The following is a 19000-nucleotide window of genomic DNA, read 5'->3' as shown; positions in this document are numbered from 1 at the left end:
TTGGCCCCAAAAGGTGCGCATTACATTCATGTAAATACGGTAGTTTTGGCCAAACATGGCAGTAAGTTTGTTATATTTTTAAAATGGTTTCCCCCCTCATATTTTCTATCATCGCCATCATCATACTGCCCTTCATCTGAGGATCACAGGGCAGTTTACAATATAAAAACTCAAAAATACATATCAGTGTAGCTAACAAAAACAACACCTCCCCCCGGTATAATATTGCTATAATGTCTTGGATTTTTCTATGGAATTTTTGTTCCACAACCCACAGCTGCTTCCCCACTTCCTGTCAGATATTAACTCTGGCCAGATAGGGTTTATCTCCTCCCCACCCCCCACCCCATTTTGAGATTTGGCCCACAGGCTCACATAATCCTTTAATTCAGATTCATGTTTGGATGCATTTCTCTTTCATTAACGAGAAAGCATATTTAGATAATTTCAGCTGAAGTCACTTCTTTGTGCATCCATCTTCCTCATCAATATATTCCCAGTGTATTCTCTGTCGCATGGCGTTTTAATTAGTTTTACGAGATGTTGTGCATTCAGCAAAAACAAAAAAGAAAAAAGGAGAGAAAAAACCCCCCAAAATATGACAAATGTGATTAAATGTTTCACTTTTGAGAACATCAGCTTAGGTAAGCTTTTACACAATAACGCATTAATAACCTTTTGCATGTGATATAAAACAATTTTCTGTGATTGATTAAGAGAGTTGTGATGTTAACAGCAATAACAATAGATGAATGTTTTACTCATCGTGGAGGCAGATAAAGCATGTGAGAAGCACATAAAATTAGAGTAGCATCAGCAAAGAAGGCAAAGTGGAACTGTAACATTTTTGCTTTTATTTGAGTATATTATTTGAGTGCAAGGTTTATCAGTTTGGTAATAGTTTATCAATATTTCACATAATATTTTAGTTAAGCAAAAAAAAAATGATGGAAGGTAAGGATGGACTGGTCTTTATTCAGATAATAAATGTGTGATCTTAATGCTCCCAGGAGCTTTCCCAGGAGCCATGGGGTGGTACAACCTCCTTCACCTATCTTTGGAGGTCCTTCACTGCCCAGCGGTGGACAGCACAGCATCGTTGGTGCTCTGTGGGTGGTAAGGACAAAAAGGGCATGTTCTGTGGGCACATCCCTGGAATGGGAGAAAGCCTATGCCATCTCTGGAACTGGGAGTAATTTTATCTACTGTTCAAAACAATGGGAGGGAAAATGGGGGAAAAAAGAGTGGAACACTCAAAAGCCATTGCCACCATTCCCTGATGTCAACAGAGTCTCCCCCAGCCTCCATATGATTGTTCTGTCAGACATTTTAATAAAGTGAAGAAGAGAAGAAGGAAGGACTGCCAGGTTGGGCTACAATTCACCCCTCCTCAGGAGCCAGCTGAACCAGCGTTGATTGGCCAGCTGCACCCATCCCAGGAGGAGGACCGCCCCAAACCTACTGGCCTGGCCAATCACAGGCAGGTAAGTCAGCCAACCCCCTGGCTGCTTGCTGGATCACTGCAGAGCCTGTGGTCTGGCCACAAAGCCGACCACCATTTACGGTGAGCAGACTTCACAGGGGGAATTACACATCTTTTGGGTGTTCCATCGCACAGAAGAAATATGGGTGTTTTTGACACTGTGGGGCAGTCAATCCCAGACTGTTCCGTCAGGTTCGTAGCAGCCTGCATTTCCAGCCTGGCCATGCCACTGAAATTCAACATTACCTAGTACTGAAATCCAACATTTCAAATCCAACTGAAATCCTACTTTGGAATACCAATTTATCCAGTTCCTAAAGCAATCCCTTCCCTCTCCGTTCTTCTGTGGTTTGGATCCTAATCTGAGACTTTCCTTTCCATCCTTTCCTCCCTGGTCCCTTCAAGAAAACCGTAGTTTTCCCAGGGTGCCTGAGCCCTTGATATGGATGTCAAACACCCTGAAAACTACAAGTCCCAGGTCTCCTTGTGCATGAAATGCTGTTGACAAGATCAAACCAGGTAATGACATCCCCAACATGCCACCTATTTCTGGTGGCTTGAGGCTGCTGGGCTATGTGTGAGCACAGGCCCTTAATCAATGGATAGGATTTTAGAATGACTGAAAAGGGCTAGGAAGAAGTGGGTTTAGCTTGAACTAACGTATGGTGATGGAGGCATGATAGCAACGTATCCTAAGGCAGCTTTCCCAGCCTGGTGCCTTTAATATGTCACCTCTTGAATGCCAGACACTGCCCTGGAAACTTTACAGTATAGCCTCCAACATTCCTCTGATGAAAATAGGGATGTCCCATTCCATAACGATAATTTTACTATTTATACCCCACACATATCTTACTGGGTTGCCCCAGCCACTCTGGGCAGCTTCCAACATATATAAAAAGATAACAAAACATTAAGATTTTTTAAAAAACTTCCCTATACAGGATTGCTCGGCGAATAACTCCAAACTCTCCAACATTTCTCCAATGAAAATAGGGAAGTCTTAAGGAAAAGCAGGACAGAAATCAGGACGGCTTCTCTAAATCAGGGACATCCCTGGAAAATAGGGACACTTGGAGAGTCTGTTACAGTAGAAGCAATGAACAACCTTCTTGATTTCTTTCCTCTTTGCTTTCTTTGTCAGCAAACAGCTAAATCTTAGGTCACAATCATTTCTATTTATGCATTTCCATTCTCCACCTACCATTTTTGTTTTGACCTCCAGTCCTGGGTTTTTACTACACACATCCTTTAAGAATACAGACAATTAAAACAACAGACCCAAACGCCCAAATGAAATGCCTTAAGTGTTTTGGTTGTGCCGAGCTAAAGGCTTTGTTCTCGATTATGCGATGCCCTTCTTGATTCCGCTCCAGCCGCATCACGTCAGAAACTAACAAAATAATACTTGCAATGGTTAGATCAAATATACAAGTAAAAATGGGGAAAGAGCGAAGGGTAATGCAGAAATGCAAGATCCATTAAACTATTCAAGTATGCATGAACTGTAAAAAGTGGATCCCGTACATATCGGCTATAGCCTTTAGCTGTTAGCAGGTGTGAGTCAGTCAGTTGTACAATTCATTTGTCTACCTAATTGCACTGAAGATAGGCTTTTAGTTTGCCTATAACATTGCTAATGAGTAGGTTTTCAGTTCGATCTAACTAATTAATTCTTGTTAACTTCCTTTGCCTTGCTGTTCTTTTAATTTAACCAGAGACAGCCCCATAGTTGCTACTTGCGTTGAGGCTCCACCAGATTACTCTATTCATTAAGGGCTGTAATTGTTGGCCATACCCATTCCAAATGGTCATTACAACCTCTGGCTTGCATATTGAATAACAGCAATTTCCTGACTCCAACAGACTCTTATGTGAGGGAGGGGAAAATGCTAATAAAGAAAGAATAAATGATTCCCTGCTTCATTCAGTGGTGTGTAGATTTCTTTTACAGAAGAAATTGCACCGAGGTGGTAAAACGGGTTTCTCGCAGGCCCCCTGCCACCACCCCGAGTGAAAACAATAAGAACCAAGTCAAGCATTCCCTGCTACTGTGATTACAGCATCCGTAAAAGTGATTATATGGCTGCTGTAATCAACTTCAATGAAAGCTGCCTGTTAGAGCTTCAATAATTACTCATTTCTGTTAACAGCTTGCTTTCAGTTTAGTACTTTGAGGCCTAGAAAGAAAATAAAAAACCAGGGTGTTTTAATAAAAAGAACCTGTGAGTGCAATACTTTGTGGGGTAAAAGCTTGTGTGTGGGCAAAAAAGGGGGGAGGGAGGAAAGAAAAGAAAAGTTCGTGTGCAACTTTTTTGTCCTCTGAATAACAAGCCCTTTCCCCCCATTTAAGCTTTAGGTTCTATTTAACCAGCAATAAGCACAAGTTCATACAGGGTTCACTCATGTACCAAGTGTTTACTGAAGGAAGCACAATAGTTTAAATAAAGTGGTGGTTTTAAATATTTTACCCATTGCTTTAAACAAATTGCCAGCCCTTAACGTCTGTGTTCATTTGAAAACCACCATGGTTGCCTCTGCTTGTGATGTATCTCCTTTCCCTGAGCTTCTCTCTCTCTCTCTCTCTCTCTCTCTCTCTCTCTCTCTCTCTCTCGCTCTCTCGCTCTCTCGCTCTCTCTTCAGTAGTGGAAGGCACGATGCAACTCACCTCACCTCCTCCCTCCCCCAGTTGAGTCCCCGCTGATGACACAAAGGAGAGGAGGAGAGGTAAAGTGGCGGTGAAGTTGGCGCAGTGTAAACATGCCCACAAGAATGACAAATTGCATTTGCTGGCATGTTTGTGCCATGCCACCCTTACCACCATCTTAATCCTTCCCCTTTCCATCCTGGGATGCAGCAGTGACTCAACAGGATAGAACTTTAGAAAGCCCTCCCTCCATTAGAAGGAGGTCAGGTGAACAGCGTACTCTCCCACTGAAATGTCTGCCACCGCCTAAACTCCTGCATAGGTTATTGGGATCATCCTCTCATGTATGTTTCCGAGCACAATTCAAAGTGTTGGTGCTGACCTTCAAAGCCCTAAACGGCTTCAGTCCTGTATACCTGAAGGAACGTCTCCACCCCCATCGTTCAGCCTGGACACTGAGGGCCTTCTGGTGATTGCCACACTGTGAGAAGTGAAGCTACAGGGAACCATGCATAGGGCCTTCTCGGTAGTGGCGCCCTCCCTGTGGAACACCCTTCCGTCAGATGTCAAGGAGATGAGTAATTACATATCTTTTAGAGGACATCTGAAGCTAGGCTTGTATAGGGAAGCTTTTTAAGGTTTAATGTTTTACTATATTTTTATATAGGCTGGAAGCTGCCCAGTGGCTGGGGCAACCCAGTCAGATGGGTGGGGTATAAATGAATATCATCATCATCATCAACAACAACAACAACAACAATGTAGGCATATTTAGTCTTACCAATTCACTGGGAAAACCCAGGGCAGCAAACTTAAATTGTAGGGGAAGCAATGAGTTCAATGTCACTGAATTCACTCCCCAACCCTGCTCTGCCTACTGGTTCATTGCTGACCTAGGTGGAGATGATACAGGTACAACTGCACCTATTGGCAAAATTGAAACTGTTTCTTCCAGTTGACTGACACAGGCCTTGCTGGTGTTGAGGCCTTCTTTAAGAACGAAGACAATTAAAACAACAAACCTGAAAGCCTGAACGAAACGGACTAAGTGTTTTGGTTGTGCCAAGCTAAAGGCTGCGTGAGTTGAACGCAAAAGAAAGATCAGCTGAAAGGACATTGCATTTCCTCTCTCCTCGCTTCAGGCAACGTTTGGACGTTTCTTTTCTTCTTCTTCTTTGGTCCTTTGCAATGACAACTCCAAGATGAAAAGTTGCCCTACCCAGCGGCATTGCGGGGGGAGGGCCAGAGGGGCAATAGGCCTGGGCACATTGGGGGGGGTGCATTTTGCTCCTCGCCACCCTGCAAGCCCCACACCACTGTGCCCCTGTTCGCCTGCAGCCCTTGGCGGGTGCAACAAACATGCACCCGAGGAGTACAATCACACTGCCCTGCCAGCCCTGTGCCCATCTGCGATGCTGCAGGGCTGCTTGAGGAGGACACAACAGGCACGCACGCTTCCTGTTCAGGTACCAGCCATGCAAGCTACGCTTCTGGCCTTACCTCAAAGGAAACATTTGTATCATCGCATAGGGGTATCCCCACATGAAGTAGAGCCTTTCTAGAAGATCTTAATAAGCAGGTTGGCTTCTCTTCCCACCATGGAGCTAGATGGAACCCATTTGGGGTTCTGTGGCCCCAGTATGCATAAGAACACCACGGTATTCATCTTTGGCTGTTCAGCTATGAAAGAACTTGCCCAGGAGCAGCAGAAGCCTAACCACGTCTAGTCAAAAGAGACTCCTTTTGAATTCTGAGAGGTAAGTGGGATTAGGGCTGCACTCCAAGACACTTTGGAGGCTTAGTAGTGATCGCCAAGCCCATTCTAAGAAAAACTCATCTATAAAAGCCGGGACTGGTAGGGTTTATCAGCTCAGTTCAGCAAAGGGCATCCACTTAAGGAAGCACACTTCTGTAAGCATAGCCAGGACCAGCTATCCTCATTCACATCTTGCTGCTTAAATGGGACACACCGAATGGACCAGGTGCTTCTTTTGATGCAGATGGGGAGGCTCAGCTCTCCAGTTAGTTTCGGGAAGGAGGGGTGACAGAATTAACCATGCCAGCTGGGAACCCAATCTGGGACTTCTTGGGTGAAGGGAGGAGCTTTGGATCTAGTGGATCTCAGACTACCTCCACCTTGCCCATTTCAGGGACTATGGCCAGCAGTAGATTTACCCTGCAGGCATATCTGGGTCTCTAGGGTGGAGATGTCCCCCTGCTGGTAGAAGGGTACTTCTACCCCAGTTTAGGGACGCGGGTGGCACTGTGGGTTAAACCACAGAGCCTAGGGATTGCCAATCAGAAGGTCAACAGTCTGAATCCCTGCGATGGGGTGAGCTCCCGTTGCTCGGTCCCAGCTCCTGCCAACCTAGCAGTTCGAAAGCAAGTCAAAGTTCAAGTAGATAAATAGGTACCGCTACAGTGGGAAGGTAAACGGCATTTCCGTGTGCTGCTCTGGTTCACCAGAAGTGGCTTAGTCATGCTGGCCACATGACCTGGAAGCTGTATGCCGGCTCCCTCGGCCACTAAAGCGAGATGAGCGACTGGACCTTAGCTGCCAAGTATCCCGTTTTTCGCGGGAAACCTCCGGATTTTAATCCTTTTCCCGCTGTTCTCCCGAATGGAGAAAAATCCCGGAAATCCCCCGGATTTCCTACCTGCCAGGGAGCCTCCATTTTGGGTGCTGCTCTGACCATGTGTGGGGACTGGAAATAGGGCAGATGGCCGCCGGGCATCCATAGAAGTGACCACCAAGATGGCCGCCGGGCATCCATAGAAGTGACTTCCGGTGTCGCCCTGCCCTGTTTCCGGTGCCCACACATAGTCAGAACAGCCCCAGAAGTTGCTTCTACGCAACGTCCGGTGCATAGCTGCCAAGTTATCCCTTATTTTAAGGGATTTTCCCTTATGCTGAATAGGCTTCCTCGCGAGAAAAGGGAAAACTTGGCAGCTATGGTCCGGTGCCACGCCGTTGCTGTTCCCGCATTTTTCAGCGGGAGACTTGGCAGGTATGGACTGGACCTAATGGTCAGGGGTCCCTTTACCTTTACCCCAGTTTAACCCCCTCCAAGTGACAGATCTGAGGATGGGTTTAGTCCATTCAACTGAATGGGGCTTATTTCTAAGTAAAAGTGCAAGGATCCAGGCTGCACCACTATTTAAACATAAGTATACCAGCTCAAGCAGTTTTCTGTATCGCACTGGTGCGCACTGTTTTCCTCCTCTGCCTTCACTACACATGTACTATTTTAAGAGAAAACAAACATTAAAAATCAACCTTAAGTGGAGATCTAGTTTGGTTGAGAAACGCAAGAAGAATTGTGAAGAGGAGCTGAAGGAAGACGAAGAACGGACAGATTCCTTAGGGCTTTTCTTTTCTTTTCTTGACTGACTAAAGTGCAACATGTTAGAGTGTCTCTCATGTATCAAAAGCGACATTTGAGTGCTTTTCTTATTCAAAATAGTACCAGCTTCTTCAGCATCAAATGCAGTGCAGTCCTTTCAAATGAAGGCATCAAGGTAGACAGGTAAGTTGGGGTGTTCTGACACATATTCTCCTTAAGATGTGAAGAGTGTCTTTAAACCTCCTTGCTTGAGGAGGTGATTAGGGGAGACTATTTGGAATTATGTGTAAGTGGTATGCAAAAAGCTACGCTACTCTCTCGTCCAGCTTCCAGCTACAGGATTGCATTACTGACAGTGATATCTTGCAATGTGCGATGATACTTGAGAGCGGATTTCTTTTTTTATAAACCATCCAAGGAAAAGATAAAAATGTAGCACTTAATTTTGTTGTATGTTATTAGCGGTTTCCATTGGCCAAACTGGGTAATTATGACCAAATTAACACAAATATTTATATTGCACCAATAGACTATTTTTTGTTATCACATAACTATTTTTTGTTATCACAGAGGATTGATCAGTAAGTATAGAACGTATTTACCTGCATAACCTCTGGTACAGCTGGTATGTCTAACAATTCGTAAAAAATTGGAGCTCTCAAATAACTCTTGTCATATGTAGATTTTTAATTCCTCTGCTTCTAAATATATGTATAAGAATTACTCCATTTTGCAGACAGGGAAACTAAAGCCTTGGGATTGAGACTGATTTGCAAAGCTATAAGTAAGATGGCTTGAGGTGTGTGTGTGTGTGTGTGTGTGTGTGTGTGTGTGTGTGTGACATTTTAGATCCCCCAATTTCATCCTTAAACCCCAAAGAGCTCTCTCTATGACTTTCAAATACCCACCTTTCCAACAGACAGTACTGGCTTGCTTGCTTGCAAAAAAGCTTTGATTTTCAAAAGACCTTTGGGTGGGAAATGTGGAAATAAAATAAATAAACCACAAATAAAAACTAGGTGTAGTGAGTTGCTTTTTACAGCAAGTACTTGTATTTTCACTACTTCAGTCTTACATCACTGAAATATCACCCACAAACAGGTTGTCACCTTTTTATTCTGGCAGTGTTCCTAGGCTTTTAGTAGCTACATGACAATTAAGAATTTAGCAGGATGCAACTTTTACTGGTATGGAAATCCAGTGAGAGGTAAACATCTAACAGGTGCAGATGTCCTATCATTCAACTGCTAATGTACAAAAGCCCTGTAAAGATAAAGGTAGCGAAGCTATTAGGAAAAATAAATCAGAACGATGATTTCATTTTATGAATTGGTGATGGCACTTCTGAGTACGTAACAGAAACCTGTACAGTATGTTAAACAAATAAACCATCCTTCCATATAGTAGAGTGTAATTCTCAGAAATCTCAGTCAGTATGTTTTATAAAGCATCCACTATTTCAGAGTATACAATAGAAAATAGTACTTATCCATAAGTGCAAGAGTCTGGCCATGGGATATACAATCTGGAAGACTTGAGAAATTCCTTTGTGAATTTTCCTAGTCAAATTCGCAAATCTATCATTGGATTCAGCTGGGGTAGAGTAACAGCCTCCACCTTTCAGATATTTTTGGAGAACTCTGCTCTCATACAAAAACTCTCAGATGGTATACATTCTGCCCCCCCCCCCATTCGCATAATGCACAATTCTATCTTTTCTATCTTGGCACAGATGTCACGAAAATTTAAAGATCAGCAGTAAGCAAGCAAGCTGTATACACATGTTAGATGAAAAGTAAGCAGTATAGCAAAAAAAAAGTTTCAAGAAATATTTAGTATAAAACAGAGAGAATGGTTTAAAATGCTTCTGTATGTTTTGTTGCTCTTGAAGTAGCTGTTCTTTTACCAGTAATATCCAGTAATATCCAGAAAGCCGAGATCACATAAAATCTTGTACTTTTTTGTGTAGGTCAGTACATCGAAAAGTTATTGCATAATCTATGTGCACCACCAAATACCAAAATACATTAAAATATCCCAGATTAAAAACTTCCCTAAACAGGGCTGCCTTTAGGTGTTTTCTAAATGTCACACAAATAGAATCACATCAAAGCCACCACCAATTATTTTCCAAATATTGCTGCTAAAGAGTTTATATTCATACCATCACACTTTCATAATAACTGATATTGATGGAGGTGAGGAAGGACACACAGGAATTTGTAAACTTCTAAGTAATGAGCCTCAGTTTCTTTGGGCCTAGTGCTGAACCCACATTTTTCTACCTGTAATTCCCCCCTTTAACTAATAGGGTTGTTTAACAAACTATTGCTTGTTGTTAAGTCAGGTGGCCTGATTTGCACTTTATGCCAAGCCAAGATTAGATGAAACTGAAAGTAAACTTGACACTTGGATCAGGTTTATCCAAACCATGGTTTAGGGTTGCATGTGAACCAGCCCATTGTCCAGAGAACCATGCAGGCAACAACATGTGCCCTGTCCCGTTTTGAACAACAGGGATGCTGCAGAGGAAACCACTTTTGAAATTAAAACAAGTTTGCAAGTTTATGGCCTGGGAGGGGGGGGGGTCTGCTATAAAAAAGAAGGGTAAAATCTAAATCCCACGCGATGCAAGCAAACCCTAGAAGCACCTAAAGTAACTCTCTGGATTATGGCCAGCAAATGACATAAAAGCTTGATTGTAAAAGAACATTTTTTAAAAAAGCTCTACTTTGGATTTCGCCATTTTGAGGTTGCTGGATTGCTAGTGCTGTAACATTCTACTCTTTCTGTTATGTATTGGTTTAATTTGTGTACATGAGTTTCTCTGCTAGTCCTGTAACTACCTTTCCCGCTCTTGGGCGATTCAAATGGGTGCGGTGACAGTTGCTATTGGTTAACTTGTTAGCACAATTTGGATCCTCACTCTGATAGGTTCCCGCCAAAATCTAAATGTATCCTTTCCCCAACCCCTGCTCCTGAGAGTATAAAAGGAGCTCACCCTTTCCCTCCAGTCAGTCAAGATTCCTACTGCAATACAGAAGACTGTTCTTGTTATACTTGACTCCTAGCAGTTCCTTGCTAGTAGGCTGAATCACTATTCTGAGCTGACTTCACGAAGAGCTGAAATCACACTCAGGACATAACACTTTCGAAATGTTATATATTGTGTTTTAATTAGTGTTCCTTTTGTCTGGAGGTTGGGGAAGGGCCAACACCTCATTAGGTTCTTCCAACCCAAGGGTGAGGAGGTTCATTTAATCTTTGGCAAACAAAGAGCCCATCTTTACTCCTTGTAAACTCTCGTGCCTTTCCCCCCCATTTGTTACAAATACTTATCTGATCCAACCTGCTGCCTTGGTCAGAAAAAACAGGATCAAAATAATAACTTAAGATTCCTTTTGCCCCGGATGCCTCTACCATACTACTTAAAAATCACAAATGAAGCCTCACATACTTCTCTGATCCCAGCTTGTGCCCGGGGTGATTGCAATCTCTACAGCATCCAAGCATCAAAAATGACTGAGGCTGCTCTTCATATAATAGATTACTTTCAAATGAGACTCTCTAATCCCGCTGTACATACAGAAAAGATTAAAGAAACTGACTTTTGGGGGATGGCAGGGGGTGGGTGGGCAGGAGTGAAAATATATATATATGCCTGGGTGAGGGAATTTGGAAAATTCTTCAATAAAAAATGAAATGAAATCCATTGTCAAGATAATGTGCATATGTATGGTAAACTGCTTTATACAGAGCCTGGCCCTTGCTCCATCCAGCTCAGTATCGTCTACACTGACCGGCAGCAGCCCTCCAGGGTTTCCTGCAGGTGCTCGACCACTGGCCTTTCCCTTCTGGATTATCTTCCGTACAGGTCTGTTTCCACAGACCTCGAGCCGAGTTCATAGAGAACAGCGGCTTATCTGTGAGCATTTCAAAAATCAGCAAAACAGCACTTCCCGTTTCCTGACTGTAACAATGGCACCCAACCAGAGGCGGAAGCAGCACTTTTCAAAAGTAAAAAGAGGTACCTGAAGCATGAAAGGACCTCATAATTCTAATTAGCTAAGGTCCCCAACTTGAATAAAATATCGGGGAGGGCAGGTAAGCCCCACCTTGCATAATCAAGCACATGATGTGGTGTGCACACACCATTTGAATGGCAATGCCCATTAAAAGTTGAATGGCAATGCCCATTAAAAATTTTTTTATAGGGGGGACTGGCCTCCTGAAATATTTTATTGGGGGGCAGAAGGGACCTTGGCCCCTCAAAGTTGGCTCTGATGTGGAGACTCATGCCCATATGGGCAGAGGTCCCCTTCACACCTGCAGCCAATGAGGCCACGGCTAGAAGATGTGTTGTTATTTGAAGACATGGCTACCAGACATGACCCCACTCTAGCCCCCACATTTTCTGGAAACGGGTGACGGGCAGGGGTTGTTCAAACACCTATTAAAATGTGTAGGCTTCAACAAAGCCAGCTTTGTCTCCTTGCTACATGTATCTACGTAGTATAGGCATAGGCAAACTCGGCCCTCCAGATGTTTTGAGGCTACAATTCCCATCATCCCTGACCACTGGTCCTGTTGGCTAGGGATGATGGCAGTTGTAGTTCCAAAACATATGGAGGGCCGAGTTTGCCTATGCCTGACATACGGTAGTACATGCATTATAATTATGATTATTACTATTATATTTTTTTCCAAATGTTGCCTTCTATTGCATTAGAGCAGAAGTAGCCAACACGGTGCCCTCCAGATGTGCTTGGACTACAACTCACATGGGCTGGTGGGATGATGGGAGTTGTATTCCAACATCTGAAGGCCTTGCCCTGCATCAGTGCATATATTGCGGGGCAACTGCTTTGGGGTTATGCACAAAGAGGCTCTTACGATTTGCATGCATATTATAGGCGCTCATGAGACCATTACTGTACCTTCCGTTTTTGTATTATGCAGATTAATGGGGAAAGGATTCCATACTTTTGAAAGAGGACACATGAACTACATTCGGTTTGCAGAGGCAAGCCTGTTCTCTCAGGGACGACGTGATTTACGCTACTGTAAAACAAGAGTAGCTGACAACAGGCAGGAAGCCTGTTCCCAAATAGAAAGCTCTTTCATGCTGAATTATAACTTTTTTAAAAAAATAAATAAAAATCCAGCATTAATTTAGAATGGGAAGTGGAGAAAACAGCCAGCTACCCCCTCAGCTAGCTCATGTACAGTAATTTCATCTTTTGCTCTTAATTTCCTTACAGCAATGATTCAGTTAGAACAAACAGTGGAAGCAAAATGTAACAGAATTATATGGCTTGAAGTGTTTATAATTTTCTCACTCCTCTATTAGCAGGCTAACTCAAATAAGATGAGGCAAAGCCTGCTCTGAATGGGATAACAAATACAATGAATAAGACATTTCCTCAGTACATTTATTTGGTTTTTTTTTTTAAAGTGTTTCCCCACCCCCACCATGTAACTGAGTGACCTGGTTTGTGTCCCTTTACAATGACTCTGAAGGAGTTAAGGAAGAGGTTATTTACACAACACCGCCCTGTTAATCAGAAAGTGAAGTGTATTCTTTCCTTCAGCAAGGAAGCAAAAGGTGCTTTGAACTAATGGCTTTGATGTGGTTCATCTAATGAAGTCAATAATCTGGACAGGGGAAGCATCAGGGGCCAACTCTACCGCCTTCAGTTGCCATTGCGACCAAAATAAAGAAGAGATGTTTTAAGGAGCATGGCTGCGTTTCCTTTATCAGATTTAAGTGGCTACTTAGCTCACAAATCTGGAACAAATATGGTGTCGAACACACCGGTGCTTGTCTTTCTAAGGACATCTTTCATGAGCTATATTGATTTGAAACATCACGAAAGCACAGTTCTCAGCATACACACTGAGCAAAGCGAATGGATGGTGCCAATTTCGGTCTCCATCCCGATTAACCGAGCCTAGGGCTTGCCAATCAGAAGGTCGGCGGTTTGAATCCCCGCGACGGGGTGAGCTCCCGTTGCTCGGTCTCAGCTCCTGCCAACCTAGCAGTTCGAAAGCATGTCAAAGTGCAAGTAGATAAATAGGTATCACTACAGTGGGAAGGTAAATGGCGTTTCCATGTGGTGCTCTGGTTCGCCAGAAGCGGCTTTGTCATGCTGGCCACATGACCTGGAAACTATACGCCGGCTCCCTCGGCCAATAACGCCAGATGAGCGCCGCAACCCCAGAGTTGGTCACGACTGGACCTAATGGTCAGGGGCCCCTTTACCTTTTTTAAGAACAACCAAACTGCAAAGAGTCCATAACACCTAAAACAAAAATCTGGGGATGCAAAGGGTTTGGACCCCCCCAACCTAAGAGGCACCCCTGAAAAGTCTCATGGAAACAATGTCCACCACAATGGCTTCTCTCCCTTCCCACTCCAAACCCTGGAGTAAACTGGAGTAAACTGGTGAAAGGAAGTCTGCAAAGGCACTTGTCACAAATACTTCAGTCTCCTCAAACCGCAGGAAATTGGGCTTTAAGATGTAACTGCCTGTGCTCATCTTCAGAGATTCTGTGTTTCCCTTCACTGGGGAAGCAACTCTGTAATGCAAATACTATATAATTTGAACATATGTATTTTGGGGGCCTCAGAGACAAAAGATTCACTCATGAAAAGTTGATTAAACTAACAAAGCCTTTAAAGAACACACCAAAAAACAAAAAAGCTCTCCTGCTGATAAAAATGTAATGGCTGCCAATTAACCACCGGGCTAAGTTCAAGGTGCTGGTATTGGTGGATGAATCTTGGGACCTGTTATATATCCAACTGATCACTAAAGCTATGCCAAAAAGAAAAGAAAAGAAAAGAAAAGAAAAGAAAAGAGAGAACTCCTTGTAGATACCGTCTCATCAGGAGGTCTGTTCTGTACAATACTGTATAGGAATTGGTCTCTTAGTGTGGCAGCATCTCCCTCCCGTTATATATCAGACAAGCATTTTCTCTATCTTTTTGGTGCCTATCGGAGACCTTCCGTTTCCACTCGTTGTTTAATGAGAAATTACTCATAAATGAAATGAATGGATAAAAAAGAGAGCTGGCGTTGCTGCATCAGAAATAACTAACATGAACAGTACCCCACCCCCAAAGTTGCTGAACATCTCACTCTATTGTGGGAGGTTATTTGTCCCGGCCCTATGTAAAAAAAAATAAATGCAATGATTTCATTTTGCTGGAAATCACTGGGGCACAGAAATGAGTAAACAGCCAAAGATCAGCCAGAAAATTCACGATGAGACTTCTTAAACAGAAATATGTTCAGTAACAATAAAGAGTATGCCTCTGAGCATATGCAAACTGCTTTCTCCTCACCACTGAGGAGCAACTGCACCCCCGTCCCCTTCTCACAATTAGAATGGAGAAATGGGATTTACAGCAGATATCCCTAATAAGAATTAAAGCTGTAACACCTCTCCCTTTTCTTTTCTTTTTTAAAGATGATCTACTTCTATATACCTCCATTGCCAGCAACCCATAACTAATTGGTTTTCCTCCACACACAAAACAATCCATTCCTCATTCCTTCCCAGCCAGCAATTCACAAAAACATTTTACACCCACAGCCCCAGCTCTCGTTCTTCTGGCTTTTATTTATTAATTAAATTTATAACCCGCCATTCCTGCCAATAGAAGGCAGAGATAAAGCCATGAGCAAATCTTTAAAAAAACACAATTCTAGTACAGATGCAGCCTTATCTGTTCTCTAGGGGTTAATCCTGGCATATAGGAAGAAAATTAGTAGCCTATCCCAAATCATGTGTGGGGCGCTGTTCCTTTACCACTGAACAACTTATTGCCTTCCTCCACAAATAGAATTCAGGGACAAGGCTGCCCCTGAGCAATTGCCTAGTCCGGGCAGCTCTCCCCTCCCAATTGCTAGTTCTCTCTTCATCCTTCTCACATTCCAATTTCCAAATATTTATCACTTTATTTTATTTTATTAAAAACCCTTCCAGTGCAACAGCACTTTACATTCACTGTGATGTGTTCCCCTGCCATAAATTAAGGAAGGAGACGAGAGCCAGAAAATACCTCAGTCGCCCAAACTCCTTTTGCTGTTTTCTCCCACTCTTTTCCCTCCCTATAATTCCTTTGCAACCCTTGGGAAAGCAGCGAGGGATAGCCAATAATAAAAACACGCAATTTGCATTAAACAGTGAGGGATTTGTGGTGGCTCGGTGGAGGAGTTCTGCAGAATAAAAACAGGCATGTGCATTTTTTAAAAAAACAATCCACTTTATTGTGCTTAACTATTTGCTCAGTTAGAGTGGCATGGTCAACAATCTTGGTGGCACCAAGATTGGTATGGAGATACAGGGCTTAAATATACCAATCTGAGAAACAATTTGCTTGTTATGTGCTTTCTGGGCTTTAGTTTCAGCAGCCATAATTTATCTGCCGTGGAAACAAATGCCTCATAATGCAAAAAGAGTTGCACGTTTTAACCCCCTCTCCTCCACACTTGAGTATGGATATCTGCCTCAACATTTCATCTGGTACAAGGCCTCAGTGTAATAATGGCGGACAACAGAGACCAACTTGGTACTGCTTTTCAGTGTCCTTAAGCATTTCAAGATGCTTCATCCTTTGTTGGGTGAAGCCTTGGAGGAATTCATTTAATTCTCAAATGTTCCTGTTCTATAAAAACCCTGCAGCAGCACCACCAGCAGCCTTGTATCTTAGGCCCTCCTAACCACTGCAAACTTGCGGCTCCTCCGAAACCAATCGGGCTCACAGCTCTCTGTAATGTACCACTTCACTTCATCTTCCTTTAAAGAAACAGAAGGCTTGATGGCCTCCTTTTCACCGAGCTTCATCTGCAAGTGTCCTTCTCTTAGAGGGCTTGTGTCACTCATTTCAAAGTCCAGGGGTTGAGAGGTATAATGAGGAAGGGCTCGGAGACACTTTCGCCGGTCATCCTGTACGCTCCGAGGTCAAGTGTCTTCTTACACTCCTAGCCATTTACCCAAAGTAAGTTGGAGCTGTGCGAGAGACAGCTGGGAATCTAACGGCCTCGTGAGTCCTGGTGGATAAATCTTGCCTTTGATCATACGCACTGACCTCAGTTGCAACAATAGTCAAGAACTCCCTAGCACCGGACCGAGCTGAGAATCTGTTGCTCCGAGCTTCCCGTTTTCATTCAGATGTGTACAAATTACCTCAACATGCCCTCCTCCCTCCCCACCTCTCCCGAAAACACTAAGGTCTGAAAGAAACTCTTGTTATATTGTTGCCACTTAGGTTACACTGAGCCTGCATTATCTACTCACAGCTTTAATGACTTCCTGCTGAGAGAGGCTCTGTAGAAGTCTTGGCAGCAGGGCTAAGAATAGCATTAAATGCAAGGTTATCTAGGCATTACACTCACTGTAACATGCAATTAACTCTCCTCTTCCATTTTCATTACACAATTATTCATTAATGTCAATTTAATTTTATGCATTGTTCTACATGACCGAAGGCTGATTACGGGCCTTTTCACTGCAATATCCCAAGTTAACTGGTGCCAGCCTCACTCAGGGCTGCCTAATTGCAATTTAGCCTAGACAATTCCTCCCATTTTTGCCCTCCAGTAATGGAACAACAGATCTCGGCCAGGTAAAGATTTTAAGGTGGAAGGGGGGGAAAACGCAAGGCTGAGCGATGCACGAAAAACAACTGGACTATTATTATTTTTTTCGAGACAGAGAAAATACATGAGTTTAGAGCAACTTTCTCTTGACTGTGGTTTTTGTGTGACTGCTGGTAAGGCTCCTAGGAGGAACAACAACAGCCTCATAATTTAAATTGGTCTTTGCTCCCCGTAGAGATTCTTCAGTTATGTAATACAAAACATAAACACTCAGTATTATAGAGGGAAACTTCTTATGATATTTAATTCATCAGTTTGGTAATGTTTCACAATTGCTGCATTTTCTTTTTTAAGTTCAATTGTTTTCTAGCATATATTAAGCCAGAAGCTACCTTAAAATGCAAGTTCAGGCAGACAATCCACAGATAATTTGGTTCCCCATAAATTATCTCATCCCAGTGCTTAGAATCTACATCAGTGGATTATCTCTTAATTTTTCCAGTCACACTGGAAGATGATAGTCTAAAATTAAGACATTGGAAGCTTGGAGTTTCAATAGTAGAAGGTGAGCCTGTCAAACAATGAAACTGTATTTTTAAAAACTCATCTGCAATAAGTTCTGATCTCCCTGGTTGTAAGGACATGCTGCTTTCCTATGCTTGGTAACCGGAACATAAGATCAGATACTTTCTTTAAACATCTCCTTCCATGCTCTCTCTGCTTCATGTAGGGATGGGCGGCTTAGCCTTCCAATCCATGACAATTTCACAGATATTCATTCCTAAATCCATTCTGTGCCATTTTGTAAAGCAGAAACGTGTACCACAAAATTCAGACAAGTGCAAAATCCAAAGGATAAATATTATTTATTCACATATTGACACCTTCAGTCTTCATGAAGTGCAGATCTTACAGCATGGTCATTTCAAGAGGGGATTGTACCCCATAGCAGTGTAGCCCTGGAGTCCAAGGCATCTCTCTCAGCCAGCCTTCAGCCAGCCTGCCCAAGATGGATCTCCATATTTGTTCCCCCCTCTTCTTCCCAGCATACCTTGCTCAAGACTCTTTCCTGCCACCTCACATCCAGTTACCCTGCCCAGGTCCAATACTCCTCTTAGATAATAATAATAATAATAATAATAATAATAATAATAATATTTATACCCCGCCCATCTGGCTGGGTTTCCCCAGCCACTCTGGGCGGCTTCCAACAGAAAAATGAAATAAAATAATCTATTAAACATTAAACGCCTCCCTAAACAGGGCTGCCTTCAGATGTCTTCTAAAAATCTGGTAGCTGTTTTTCTCTTTGACATCTGATGGGAGGGCGTTCCACAGGGCGGGCGCCACTACCGAGAAGGCCCTCTGCCTGGTTCCCTGAAACTTGGCTTCTCGCAACGAGGGAACCGCCAGAAGGCCCTCGGCGCTGGACCTCAGTGTCCGGGCAGAATGATGGGGGTGGAGACGCTCCTTCAGGTATACTGGACTGAGGCACAGTTCAAAGGTCAAGCACCAACACTTTGAACTGTGCTCGGAAACGTACTGGGAGCCAATGTAGATCTTTCAAGACCGGTGTTATGTGGTCTCGGCGGCCGCTCCCAGTCACCAGTCTAGCTGCCGCATTCTGGATTAGTTGTAGTTTCCGGGTCACCTTCAAAGGTAGCCCCACATAGAGTGTATTGCAGTAGTCCAAGATGGCCCATCAACACCTTTTGCCATGCTATCATCTCTATCCCAGGTGATGCCCTAGTTTGGAAAGGAAGCTTAGCCTCCATTGGCTAATGGCCAGCCTCCAGTGGCGTCCAATCTTCCCTTCAGTACTCCAAACTATCGAAATCCTACCATTTACCAATTTCTAGGGTTCTCCCCCCCCCAAATCTATAACAATATGTTCAGTGAGTTATATGCAATTCCTCTT

Source organism: Zootoca vivipara, chromosome 7, assembly GCF_963506605.1.
Source record: "Zootoca vivipara chromosome 7, rZooViv1.1, whole genome shotgun sequence".
Lineage (NCBI taxonomy): Eukaryota > Metazoa > Chordata > Lepidosauria > Squamata > Lacertidae > Zootoca > Zootoca vivipara.
Note: the sequence above shows the minus strand (reverse complement) of the source record.